This window comes from Schistocerca serialis, chromosome 11 (assembly GCF_023864345.2).
Source record: "Schistocerca serialis cubense isolate TAMUIC-IGC-003099 chromosome 11, iqSchSeri2.2, whole genome shotgun sequence".
Lineage (NCBI taxonomy): Eukaryota > Metazoa > Arthropoda > Insecta > Orthoptera > Acrididae > Schistocerca > Schistocerca serialis.
The window spans coordinates 158,852,521-158,867,571 of record NC_064648.1 but is presented as its reverse complement, the minus strand read 5'-3'; positions in this window follow the sequence as shown (position 1 = coordinate 158,867,571).

The following is a 15,051-nucleotide window of genomic DNA, read 5'->3' as shown; positions in this document are numbered from 1 at the left end:
TGGTGCAACCTTTGCCACACATGGCAGCAATCTGCAGAGCCGTCTGCCCGTTGCCATCTCACGCGTCCTTGTCTGCACCGTAGAACGTTAGTCTCATTGTGGCAGCCTGTCTGTCATATCCTGCCACTACACAGAGGGGCACCTGCTGCCAGTTGTTCCACACATTAACATCGGCACCTGACTCCGGCAGGCAGTTTGCAGCCACGATGTCGTCACACCTCGCTGCCCTGCCCTGTTTAGCGTGGTGCAGCCATTTTCACACTGGCTGTCGACATGTATTCCTTGCCCGGGATCCAAATACTTTTGTCAAGTTTCTGTTCTCAGCAGTTTGCTGAATCCACTTCTTGGTGATGTGCTCCTTTGCAGCTCTGTTGCAATTGTAGAGGCTTATTATTTTCCACAGAAATTCATTGCCACAGTAGAAAATGATAAAGTCATTAGCTACCCCGGTTGAATGGTATAAACACAGTCGATTAGTGAGCAGTGTGTAAGGCTTGACAACTTGTTCCAGTGTGGAGAAGGAGATTTTGAGGTTACACACAATTACTTGACGACGTTTTTAGAACTGAAAGTACCATCAGAGGGTGATGTTCAACGTCAGATCTGACGTCGTAAGCGCACACCCTGCAAATTCCTCTGTTCGGGGTTAGTTCCCCTTACCCAGAAAACTAATTTTTGGTATGCAAAGTCTTTAGGACACTTCCTTTAACATTAATGTTCAGAATTTCAAGTTGAACTATGGCCTCTGGTATAGATGTGTAAACAGGGATTTGCATATGACTTTATGTGAATAAACCAAATTTTCATTTAAATACTTAATTTTGTTCAATAAAACCATCTATGAACTCTACATATAATAATTCTGTTAGTGGTGAAATTCTATTTAATGAATAATTGTATATTCAGTGTTTCTGCCTCACCTATGAATTTTCAGTGATGAAGCAGAGTCACAACTTAAACTTTATTTACAAGAGACCCAAAAACAACCGGAATGAGGTGTTTGAATGTGCATGCTTTGTAATTACACGTTGTGCTGCCAGGTGATGTTGGTTTGGGGCCTCCCACACGGCTCAGTAAGCTGTCAGCAGTCGGAATTGAGTGGTTTGTTTCTGGTGCTATGTTGGTGCATTCCTGTTCCCACCCTTTGGCGTTTAATGATGTGGCCAACAAGATGCAGGAGAGTCTGTGTGAAATTTTGTTTTCTATTGGGGAAAACCGCAGTCGAGACTATCGGGATGCTTCGGCAAGCCTTTAACGGTGCTACTTTGGGGAAATCGCAGATCTAAGAGTAGTTTTCTCATTTCAAATCTGACAGCACATCAACTGAAGATATTCCATGCCACGGTTGTCCTTGTGACAGGAAGAAATGACAAAAACATTGCCTAAATCAAATGTGCAGTTGACGAAGATCATGGAAGGACCATTGACCAAATTTATGAGAAAACAAGTGTCACAGAGCACATCCAGCAAATTTTAACCGGAAATATCCATGTGAGATGGGTGTCTGCAAAATTTGGTCCTCACTTGCTCACAAATGACCAAAGAGAGTAGTGCGAATGTTTGCCGCAGCTCAAAGAGCGAAGTGCAAAACAGTCCAAATTTTCTTAAAATAATTGTGACTGGGGATTAGGATTGTGTACGATCCAGAGCCAAAGCGAACTTGGAGCCAGTGGAAAACTCAAATGTCAACGTGACCCAAAAAGCACATAGTGTGATCCAATGTGAAAACAGTTGTTTCATGTTTTGATGTCAAAGCTTATCCACATGCATTTCATTCGTCCAGGATAAACAGGGAACCAACATTTTTATCTGGATGTGTTACAAAGACAGCAAGAGAATATGTGACAAAAACGACCAGAATGGTGCAGAAATTGGAACTGGTTACTCCACCACAACAATGCTCAAGCCCACATCGCTCTGACGGTCCGACAGTTCGTGGCAAAAAACAACACAGTGCTTGTGCCTCGTCCACCTGCTCACCGCAACTTGCTCTGTGTGACTTGTTTTGTTTCCTCAGATAAAGCAAACTCTGAAAGGAAAGCTATTCATTAATGTGGATGGCACCAAAGAAATCCGCTGACTGCTTTGAAGATCACAAAAGCACTGCAACAAGTGCAAAATAAAAATTGTGGTTAATTTTTGAGTCCCTCCTCTTATGCTCACGTATCCTGTCACAAAGCAGTGACTGAAAATTCGGTGACTCAAGTACAAAACATCGGCATTGATCCTGAGACAGGTCATCGCATGTGATTCCACAAGTCTGGAATGGAGTCGACCAAATTTGCCGGTCCTTTCGAGAATGCTCACTGTACTTACAACTGAGGTGTGCCGTGGTGTACTCTGCTGATTGGCAGGCCCTCTCAAAGCTGATGTGGACAGCACTCTATGAAAACTCACAGGTGTTGGAATCTACACCCACCGTGCCCTGATGCAGACTCCGACGGGACACGATGCTGAGATATTGCTTGTCCTACCACCAACTTGATGCCGAGACCGAAAAAGGCCTCCACTGAGACTGAACGGCTCGTCTTCAAAATTTTGTCTGTCCTGTACGCCCTGCGAGGAGTGCAGGACACTCTCCTTCTCCTGTAAACGCAAAACAAGAGAATCATTTTCTACCACATTCCAGGACGTAGGGATTTGGTAAAATGAACTGGCTGATGTTGCTGCCGAGGAGGCTTGCTCCCTTCCACCTCCTGCTCACTGTAAAGTGAGGCTGTCCCCTCATTTGTGACCAGGATGGCTGTGTGTTGATAGAACATTCAGTTGCTGAAAGTGAGGAATAATGAACTACGTTCTGTAAAACTTTCAGTGCGACGGTGGTTTACCTCTTCCACCTGTGACAGTCTGAAGTTGAAGGCCTTACAGGGCTCACAGTGGAACACAGTCCACTGACACGGGGCTTCCTCTTATGGTGTGAGGGAGCCCCAAGTATGTCACAGACGTGGGAGACAGGTATCAGTATGACATATTTTAATTGAGTGTTTCTTATATGGAGACCTGGGGGTTGGTCTGGATCTTCCACAGGACGTGTCCTCTATTATAACTGATAATGAGGCGAGCGTAGTTTATGTTTTAAGATTTTTGTCTGGTGTCCAGAATTCATCACCAAATATTGGATGTGAGATTTTAATGTGCCACAGAATGGCTTGGAAACTTATAACCAATAAGTAGTCATCCAGTGACAGCCATCTGTTCCCTTTTTAACTGTGTCCTTATTGGTATTTTAGCTACAATTTCATCTAGTTGTCACGCTGCGTCTTGTCGGGATTTTGTTACGGGCTTTTCTGAGCCTCGTCTTATCGTGGAGTGAAAGTAGGTTTTCCATTTTCTCGTCATTTATTAAATGCGTTTTCACCGTGCTCATCGGTATAACGTTAGCGCGAGGGTGCCGATATCCTTGTCGTTCAGTGTCCTCAGTCACAAATTGTCACTGTTGTCGTCGTATCGTTACATTGCTGCCAAACACTGCCGATCGCCAGTTGCCAAATTAGAGACCACTGCATCCCAATAGTGAAGTGTGTCCCCTCCCCTGCCCCCCCTAACAAAAGAATCAAATCAAAAATCCTACATCCGTTTCTGATGTCAGTCACAAAATAACTCGCCCTTACTACTAAAAACACACTTCAGCTGTCTGTGTGAAGTCACACTGTAATATGCCAATCATGCGTTTTCCAACCTACATCGCTGGCCTCACACCAGAGGGGGCTCAGAAATTTTAATAATTTAGTAATACTTATTTCATGGTATACCAGAGTTTTATCTGCTTTATCTGCAACATTGTATGACAGTCCTGTTACAAGGGATGAGTCAGCCTCAGAGTGTTACTGACCACCGTCCTGTTGTCGGCAATGACAAGCTGGTCTTTAGGCTGCCCGCACTGGTAATGGTGGAAAACAACTTGTCCCCCACATCCCCTGTGATGCTGAGCAGGTCTCAGTTCCGTGGAACACACAAATGGAAAAACAGTGCATATGGAAGATATACCTAGTGCCCATGACAGTCAGATTGAAAATATTTGTCTCTCTACAAGTAAGTACAATGGTTCATATTTTTATTTTGTCCCAGTGTAACTGATGGTGTCTCTCTCTCTCTACATGTATATGCCATATCTGCATTAACTTATCATCACAATGGATTGTAAATCACAGGACTGCCTTCAATAATACAGCAAGAGAACATGAAAGTTCCATTATATCTTCAAAGCAAAAAAAAATCTAATGGAGTGTTTCCTTAGGCCTCACCAGCCTTCCATTCTCCAGGCTTCCAGGGGTCCCGGCAGATCTGCTCGACGTCGGCGTCCGGCAGGCGCGAGCAGCAGTGCTGGGGGGCCAGCACTGCACACTCGGCCACGTCCTGCAGCGTCAAATCCTGGGCCGACTCGTCTTCACGAGCCTCCTTAAAGAGAGGCAGGTCGTATTTGTCTGAAGCAGCCAGTAGTTTTGGCCATTTCCCTCGCCCTCTGGGACCTCGCACATGTACACACAAAGGAGAAGGTGGTGGATAATGGCAGCTTCACTGTCCAGTCTGGGGACACAGCCAGTGGCAGCTTCTGAGGTGTCGTGCTGCAGCAGCATAGCCGCAAAGACAAGGCTCCCGGCTGCCAGTATTGCACTGTGTGCCATCATCTTGCCATCTCTGGCAACAGTTTGAGGCACAGAGCACAAAACCACTGAATTTCTGGTGGGAGTTGATTAAATTAAATCAAACACACAGTAAGGAAATGAAAATTACAATTTATTACTTTTTTCATACACTGTGGCAAATCTTGGTTAAATACACGACAGGCAATATACCCTGGATGGACTCAGCATAACTAATTATGGAGAGGAATGAAACAAGTCTTACCATTAATAAGCGTAAGCATCACACTTTACATCAGGATCTATGAAGGGCTTTTCCGCACTACAGTATGCGCAACATTTTGGAGGACCGTGCTGCAGCGTGTGTTTTGCTTCTGAATTTCTCTTTCCAGTGGGGAACTGTGGTTTGTCTCTCAGGTGTGATGTTTTACATTATCAACTTGATAAGCCAGTCACATTTCTAGTATGTACCAAACCAGTTAAAACATAACTTCTAAATTCTTAGTCATAAACTCCTACCAGTCCACATCACAACTGATACTTCAACAAAATACCAAAACAGTCTTAACGAGGACCTGCTTGCTGCTTTTCTACCAGTTCCATAAGATATAAGCGTTGACAGTGCATCCAGTTTTTCCTATTGATATGCCTTAGCAGTGTTAGGATAAGCAATTTGCTTTATGCTACCATCAGCCTCCTTTCTGTTCACAACAGATACACCTTCTTGAAAATTGATAGTAGTTAAAAAAATGTGTCCTTCCTTTTTATAGAAGGTATTGCACCATTCCTTATTGACCAATCAAATTCCACTCAACTGAGTTCTTTACCGTGCTTCATTTGTGCCACACCTTTGCGATCACGCCTGAAAGTACCATAACTGTCTATGCCATGTTGTTTTAGCTTTTCTGCTAATGGCAAACATATGATAACTTTTCCTTTACAGACCCTCACACAAATAAAGTACCACTCTTTGTCCTACATTAACCTCATCTGTATCTATTTTTCCAGTGTACGTCAACACAAACTAACCTACCTGGGCTAGGCGGCGCACATCTCTTCTCTTTGTCTTGCTGCAGATGGCAGAACTATGTAGCACCGAGAGAAGGTGGATTTGGTTCAAGCTGTGTCAGTCAGCTGAACAAACAATTGAAAAGGCTAGGCGAACTCAAACAAACCCACTTTGCATCAAAGGGGTAAATAGCATAATATCAGCACCTGTGCCTAATGCCAGGAGCTCTGACATTGCACGAATCAAACTGCCTCTGTTGCTGGCCGTTCTTGGGCACCTGAAATTGGGAGGGAAAGAGCCCATCAGAAGCTTCTCAACTTCCGATAAAGTCACTTCGTGCTACTTGGTCATGCGAAATCAGTTTTATTTACTAGTATTACACTTCAATTTCACTAATTTACTTAAAACACCTTTTATATTCCTAATACATATAAAATTAAAGGCCAAAAGCAGATTACATAGATCTTAGTAATATTGGAGCTAAGAAGAAAAGATGTAATATTGAGTTTAAAGTCCTATCTGCCACAAAAAAGCTTAAAATCCTCTAGTCCTACCAAAAAAGTGAAATGTAACACCCATAATATTCCGGGCTTAAGGCACAAGCAGTTCAGAACGTTAAACAAGAAACGAAAACATCAACACAAGTAAAACTGATCAAGATAATAGCTTTGCCATAAATAGTGAAAATTCAGATAATTGGCCACCGAACACTATTGCTTCAAACATGGTGGCAAGCATTGGACCCAATAATAAACTGCCAAATGTAGATGGGTTGATGCACAAATTTTACTTTTGGCAAAAGCATAAACTACCAACAGGTAGTTTCAAAATTACATTGTGCAGTGAGAGAGTTGCAGTTCTGTTGGCTCTGATGGTGTTCCTTAACACTTTCAAACCTTTATTTTCATTTACCTATAAAAAATAAGTTTTAAATTGAGGAGATTCTCTTGAAAATATTTTTTCTAAAAATTTTTTTAATGTGACCCCTGCTTTTCTAGATATTTAATGAACACTGTTGTGTACATCACATCTCAAGCATTGTCACATCTTAATGAGGTTAGCACTAAGGATCAAATTAGCCAATCTTTTTTTAACTTTAAACAGAAGAAATAATAAAAATCATTCCACATTACAGTTATTAAGTAAACAAGTATGATCAGCACCTTGAACTTCAGGTTTAATATGTAAATGCACAAAGTGAAGAAATGTGCTTCCCATTTTCTGCATTAAATTTTAGAATGAAATGGAAATAATCAGTGCAATAAAACTGTATTTCTTCTGCTGGGCATAATTCTCCTCTTTTTCTAGGTATAACTCTGAAGTCTGAGGCAGATCCTTTATCATAAGGGCACCCCTCCTCCCACTCATTCTTGCAGGAACTTTTTCCTGGCATAGTGAGTCCATCTGATACCCTCGCAATAAAGGGAAGAAGGTCCAACTGCTTTCTCTTATGGATGGGCAAGTTTTCTGCATCTCTTGTACATTCCAAACAATTTTGTACAATGGCACAAAGTCAACAGCATGAAAAATCATCTTGAAAGGCCATTGTAAATAAATACTCTGTAATGGCTTATCTTTTGAGGGTGGGAGGTGGGGGGGGGGGGGGGAGAACAGATCTCCCTCTCCCACCACCCATTGCATGGTTATCTTTCTACTGTTTCAGGTCTTTTGACTTTCACATATTTATGGCCTTTATCCAAATTCTCAACTTGACTCACTGTGCCTTTACCAACAAAGTCTGCCCACTTACATATAGTAATGGCATCAGCACTATTGATTTCTTCATATAAACCTCTGGTTTGTTTCCATATTTTTTTATCATCTGAAAATGGCAATTTCTTTTCAAACCTGTTTTGTTAGACACCTGCCTAGATACCTTGAGATTTCAGAACTTGAAACAGATGATTACAAGACAAGGAGTTGGCAAATTATAATTTATGCCCTTCACCTTCTAATCCAAATTCTCTATGGCATGTAGTATTTAGTTCACGTGTAGCACTTTGATAAAAAAGAAAATGGTGCACTGTTCATTATTTCAATACAGCATGGAGACTTTGATTCCCAATGGGCTTGGTTTGCCCTTGATGTACTGCTTTGCAGAAAACTTCCCAGTGAAAAGAATAATTCCTTCATCCACACAATTTTTTTCCTTCTGTATTAAGTTCATCGCAGTGTTTTCGAATGGCTGTATAGATTGGCATGACTGTAAAATTTGTCCTTATTTTCAGGTGGCTTCTCCAGTCTATTTGAATGAGGCTTTGCCTTGTAATGCGTAAGTATTGGTATACACTGCCATGCTACTGAACAGATCACCAGGTACATATCTTTTGAAGTGTTGTATTGGTGAACACACAACAAATTCTCCAATTCTGGAGCTTTGTAAGTTTCTGCAATGATACTTACACTTGTTTTTCCACTTTATGGAGTCTTCAGTTGTCACCATTATGTTGTCTCTGATTCTGAGTTGTTTCCATTGCATAAAATGTTCATTTCGATACTCGACACCTATTCGTCATCTTCAGATATGGTGTCTGTACATATATCATTCTTATCCACTTTGTCTACTCCAACACATTTTGCTTTTACTTGTTTTGTAAATAAATAATTTATTTTTGCCAGACGTGTTTCACCTTTTGCTTGCTCTAAGGTACATATCTTCAGTGAGATCTATAACTATACAATTTTGTTACTTTTAAATTATCAGACTGTTCACATTGCCTTTTTTTGTAAATAAGTAATCCCTTACAGTTTGCTGTGATCTGTTTCCTCTCATCTGGTCTGGAAGTCCCACTACCCCCTTATTTCTGAAACATAAGCACAGTTTTGTATTCCAAAATTTTTCACACTGTTCTCCATTCCGCTATTTGTGGGACATGGCTTTTAATAAGTAATACAGCATCATATTCTCCCAAACTAATGTCAGAAACTCTGCTATTTTCAATTACGCCTAGAAACAAGTCCCATAGAGACGTTTCTTATTCATATTTGTAAGTCAGACAGCACCAATATAGAAAATAAAATCATATGTAAATGCCAGTTATTCTCCTCCCTGCTGCTGATCCAGAAATGGAGTGGGAAAAACTAACAAAACTACCATTGGCATGCAAACAAATCTGATTCACATTTTAGATTGTGATATCTATTTTAAACGACTAGGGACCAGGTTGTACACAAATGTTTACATTGTATTGAAATGCAGACAGAATGAATTTGCTGAAAATTCCACTAAACTACTGCTAAGTGTTTATAAAAGAAGGAAACTATATAAAACATCCATAAACAAAATTTTAAACATGCCTATTATAGTAATAAAATCAAGCAGTAATGGCTTCCCACAGAGGGAAAATGCCAGAGTATAATTCACTATGTAGTTCACAGACTGCTCACGAGTGCAGCAGCTGCTTCAACATAGCTAAAACGAATGTACACAAATGTGTACAATGGGTTTGGATGCATCTGATATTTTTTGCAAGAGAAACATTAGTGAACAAACTTCATGTACACAGTTGTGACCACTAGGTCCGAAAGGGTTGCTATGTTTATCAATGACTCGAGGCATAACTGACAGGGTTTAATATTATGTAGTAACACACAGCTATAAATCTTTTGAAAAGATGCCCTGTGGTAAACACAGGCTTATTCATCAAGCAGAACCATAACTGTGTGTTGGGCTGGCCTTCATACAGGATTCTCCACAGGGAACAACAAGTTAAGTGCTGGAAGATTTAGTGTGTAAATCCTGTTCATGATAGGTTAACATGGGAAATGTGTATTATATTAACAACATAGAATAGTGGTCATGAAACCATGAGCCACAAGCAGCCTGAATGAAGTACTCGTGTGACCCACAGTATTTTATAATAAGACTAGGACCTGCCATGACTTTGCACAGGTAGCAGTAACTATCAACAACCAGACAACTTGTCTATATAGTGTAATTTACTCACCAAGAGGCGGCAGAATGTGCACGTAAAAGGTTGTTCTTATGCAAGCTTTTGGAGCCAGTGGTTTCTTCTTCTGGCAGAAGGGTTGAAGGGGAAGGAAGATGACTGGAGAGGTTTATGAAAGGGTGTACATTTTGGAAAAATCACCCAGAACCACGGGTCGGGGAGACTTACCAGGTGGGATGATAAGGAAAGATGGACAACTTGTTTGGCGTAGCTGTATTTTTATCTTTGAGTTGTGATTAAAATTCAGAGAACAGCTTTAGGTGACTGAATATCACCACTTTCATATAAATTAAACGATTTAAGCACCATACGCCACTTGCCGGCATGCTGGAGCGCCAACACACACAAAACCACCAAACTGAATAATATCAAGTGAATCTAATGGCTTCTGAAAAGTGTAGTTTTCTTCCCCACTGACAATCAAAAATACAGGGGCAGTAATGCCTGTATTTTAAGACGGTTGGGTTGGATGGGGAATTCTGCTGTGAGCTAAGGAGAGGATGGTGACCACCTTGTTTGCCCTACTGTAGCTAGTCAGTTGGGGGCTCATGACACAGAGGTGCTGTCCCACAATGTGTGTGTAAGCTCTTGAGCAAATAAGTCTGATGACCACTGACCTAGAGTGATGGTGTTGTATGTAAATCAGTATGTCAAGAGATTGAGAATGTTTAGTTCTTTGTTAGTTGATGAAATCTTTGTTTTGGTAACAGGTGTAGCATGAGATGTACACTGAACTGGAGTCAACACAAACTTGTCAAGAAGCTCTGTTCAGGCTGCTTCATATTTAGATGTTTTGACCTAAAGAGGGGCATTCTGACATTTTACCCATTGTCTCTCCCTTTTTTGTGGAGTTATCCTCCGGGGTAGTGCACCTGATGTAAAAGCGTTTATTAAGCAGAAAGTCTACTGTGTAAAGCAGATAACAGTTATGCTTGCAGAGGCCTTGTTAAGAATCATGCAATTCTTTCATTTCCCAACACATTTTCTCCATAGGAGTGCTAGTTGTCAATTATAGCAATTTCTTGGTAGAACAGTGATGGTCAAAATTGCAGAGCAAGACAATTTCCGTGTGGACTTTGCCCCTCTCTTAGGTTTCAGAGTGTAGACATGTACTCTGTGGAAAGGTATTCCACAATTTCCCATTCTACATAAAGCAAGGAGGTGGGAATCCCTACCAGTTCAAAAGGACACACAGTACATACCTGATTACAGTCTGATTTAAACTAGTTGTCACTCAACATCTAGGCTCCAAAGTTGTGGCTCTGTTGTGTCACCCGCCAAACCACAATGCTCTCAACAGTGACAGAAAATCACTTTAAAGCCTGCACCTTTCACAAAAATCAAATAAAAAAAATCTAAAATTTACGTAGACCTCAGCATGTCAAAATTGTTTTCAATTTTAGTGAGGGAAAGAGTTACGTTAATTTTTGTGAAATAGATTAAATTTTCACATTCGTAAGCAGCTTTGAACTTAACATACCGTAACACCAAAAACAAATGCTCTATGAGCAATACTTTTTTTTACTGAAAATGTTGTTTTACACAATTGTTTTGCTATTTAACTCATAACAAGTATGAAGTTTAAAGTCTCTATCCTCTACAAAAATAATGTAAGGATTCTGAAATTTAGGATTAGTATTGGTCTCAGTAGTCTCTCTAAACACAGCAGAAATCTCTTTCTTCAGTTTCAGTGGAAACAGTGTTACATTGATTACTGAAATAGAAGGAAACTTTTCCGGATCTGAAATTTCTCCTATCACTGCATATCTGTAAAACTACTACACACATGAAATAACATCTTGGTGTCTGCACAAAGTGAAATATATTTAAAATGCAGTCTGCCTTACCATAAGGAGATGATGGGAGGGGGCTGAACAGTATTCCGTAGTCTGACAACAGGAACGAGAAACTGATCGTAATAGTTGCAAACACAAGTATTAATGGAAGTAAGATGTTCATTAAAGTACCAATCGTACGATGGGGAGACACCACATAATTCAGTCAGTCGAACTATCGGAGTCGCTGCTTGTAGTGGCAGATATTATCAATTCTTTGACACACTGTTATCACCCCTTTCACACAGTGCACTACTTTTTGCCAGTCTTCTGGTGTCTCTTTTTCAACTGCTTCCTTCAGAAGTCATTTCACCTCAGTCAATGAACTTTTTTTAAATTTTCTGCAGAAATATGACATTGAATCTGATCCAATATCAATTATATTGCATTGAAGTGGCAATGGTAGGGAGGAAATCTGAGCACTTTATGCCCATATTATGTTGCTGTTTCATCCACAATATAAATTGTGTTCTTTGGCATGTGTTGTGACTCAGGTTCTAATAATTCTGCACTTGTCAATTTACTGTCAAACGGTAGCTTACATTTTCAAACTAGTCTTCTTCTTTGTTGCCTTTGTGGGCAGTTTGTCTTGTCTACAGAATGATATGGAGTGTTATTCATGACAATGAGTTTTTCATTAAATTTTGAAGCACAGTTCTTGCAACAATTTCACAAAAGTATTTTGGTTCGTGTCTTCATGGTAGTCAGAGGTCTTGTATGAAGTGAATAACAGTTGACAATTAGGAATAACAGTTGACAATTAGAAATGAAACAGTTTGAATTCTCAGTGTGTGCTACAATTCTTTTTCCTCTGCCAACTGGAGTTCCCATGCTACCGTTGATATCATCTCTTCAGCTTTTTGAAACTATGTCCCACATTTACCCATGTTCCAAAAAGCCAAAAGATACAGTCTAAATTTGTCCCTACTAATTCTCTAAGAAAATGGCATTGCCAGGCTGCAATAATTTGGTGTTCTATTATTAGCACGTGGCCACAAATTGAATTATAGTGGAATACCAACCTGATCGCAACTCTTAATAAGGATGATAAAGTATCCTGAAATAGATCCGCTGCTACAATGGTAGCATGTGGCTTTTTGTGCCGGGTACTCCTTACAAGAATAATACGAATATATCTGATGACAAATCGCACTTCCCGAGAAAGAGCTGAGTTTTGTGACCAGCTTTTCTAGGTGCCTCTTCTTCCAGGTTTTTCCATTTTGGATGGCCCGCCTGATCCTTCTATGAATTTCTCCTTGCAGATCCTTATCACTGATTGTTTGCTGATTTGTAGAGTGGCTGCAGTTCACTCCACCACTTCATCCATAGGAAGTGGAGGCGTTCCTGCATATCTCTCTCTCTCTCTCTCTCTCTCTCTCTCTCTCCTCTCTCTCTCTCTCAAAATGCTCCCTTGTGGAACACACAAATACACGTGATTGACTGCTTGTAATAATGCCTTGTCCAACACGTTTTTAAAAGTGTCCTAGGAGTGTGCAGCCTTGGTTTACCCTCTCCAGACTACTTTCAGAAAGCATGTTAGTTTATTCAGGATTCCACCATATTATTCCCCATTCTTTTGGCTACAAGACCCTATTTTCCAGCATAACCTCTGTTCAATGTGGCAGCGTTACACTACCTTACTGAGAGGACCTGTATACCTCCAAGGCACCACTCTATTTGTGACACCAGAGTGACCTAGATGAGAATGTCAGGACTACCAATAGAGACGTCCGTGTGTGTGTGTGTGTGTGTGTGTGTGTGTGGGCCAAGAAAAAAATGTATTGCGTTACTTACTAAGTGCCCCTTGCGTAAAATACAGGTGTGCCTAATGGATTAATTCAAGATACAAAAATATATATGAAAATACATTTTTCCAAAGTATCCTTAATATATTAAAACGTTATTTTTAGGTCATAAAATTAGTTACCCTGAAGATTCTACTTTACAAATATTTTTCCAAATGTAATTTTCCATAAAATAAATAAAACAAAATTGTTACGTTTCAAAAATGTGTTTAGCTTTTTCATAAACCTCTCTATATTTTGTAAAAACTAAGTGTGCACTGTCATTTAATCATAATGTATTTATTTTATAACAACTAAGTACATACTGTCATTTACTCATCGCACATTTCAAAATTATTAAAATTATTTTCCTAACTTTACATCTTTTATGTTTCATAAGTTTGAAATCATAAAAATGTAAGTTCATTTATATTTGTCTGTATTGTTAAAAGCAGAAACTGCTCTATTTATCAGTTTGACTAAGAGAAGCTTTTCGATGCTTTTGGGATGAGTGTGATTTAACTTATATTTGAGTTTTGTGTCAAAAGAGAAGACTTCAGTAGACACTTCTTGTTAGCTTTTTCTCATACTGCAGGTAGTGTTTGTTTTGTATGAAGGCACATGTGGGGGAACTCTCTTCGATTCTAGAAGAGGAACAATTTCATTGTTTACTGTTCTAATAAATCAGTGTGTGGAATAAACCCTGTGCAATGATAGTGTGCAGAAGGATTTTCCCTTTTTATGTAAGAGCCAGTAACTGATCTACACCTAGAGAGAATACGATAAGCGAGTCATGGACAACTGAAAAGAGTTGTACAATGTTTTGTTACATTTTTATTCATCGAACTTTTGGTTAATGTTGGCACTGTCCAAGCAGGACAGATCTGTTCTGAAATAGCAGTGACAAATGCTAGAAGGGTACATTATTAAAATACCAAACTCCAAGAATGATTTTTACGTAATACTGGAAAGACCAACATTAGAAGTGTGATCGAACAGTCCGAGGGTATACTAGCGGTTCAGTGTCCAACGGGTACTATGGACACTACGAACCAGCAGTACACCTGTGGACTTTTTGATCAACAAATATGTCAGGAGAAAGTGAAGAATTGCAATTTATCAAGAAAGGATCTACAATCAGAGTTCATGTTCCTAAATAAATGGCTCAAATGGCGCTGAGCACTATTCGACTTAACTTCAGAGGTCATCAGTCGCCTAGAACCTAGAACTACTTAAACCTAACTAACCTAAGGACATCACACACATCCATGCCCGAGGCAGGATTCGAACCTGTGACCGCAGCGGTCGCTCGGCTCCAGACTGTAGTGCCCAGAACCGCACGGCCACTCCGGCCGGCTCCTAAATAAAGGTTGTGGGAATGCTCACTATATTTTTGCTGTTGTGACAAATTATGGTTTATATATATAGGATACCAAGACAGAATTGTAAAGCAGTTGTACACCAGTTCACAACATTTACCTCTCAGGTCAGCTGCAATTTGGTACTGTACAGGGACTGGACAAGGATTCGTGAATTCCATGCAAAAATAAATGCCAGAACCTCAGATGTGTGTGTGCAAAAGGAAACGATATTTGGAATTCAAAATGTCATCATAGTTCTTAATTTCGTTCATCATATTCAGTGTTTTAGGACAGTCTGTAGTTGTCATTCATGATCTAAATTGTGAAAAACTCCACAAGTTATGGTACTTTTTTTTTATGCTTAGCACAACTCATTTTGAGCATGTGTTCTCAATTTAAAGTTCATTTATTCAGATGAATATTTTTGATGTGTTATTTTCTGCTTGTCTCCCTTTGCAGATGTCTTAAGATGTTATACTTCAGTTGCAAAATTAGACAAAATGACTAAGTATTTTTAAATGCTGATGTT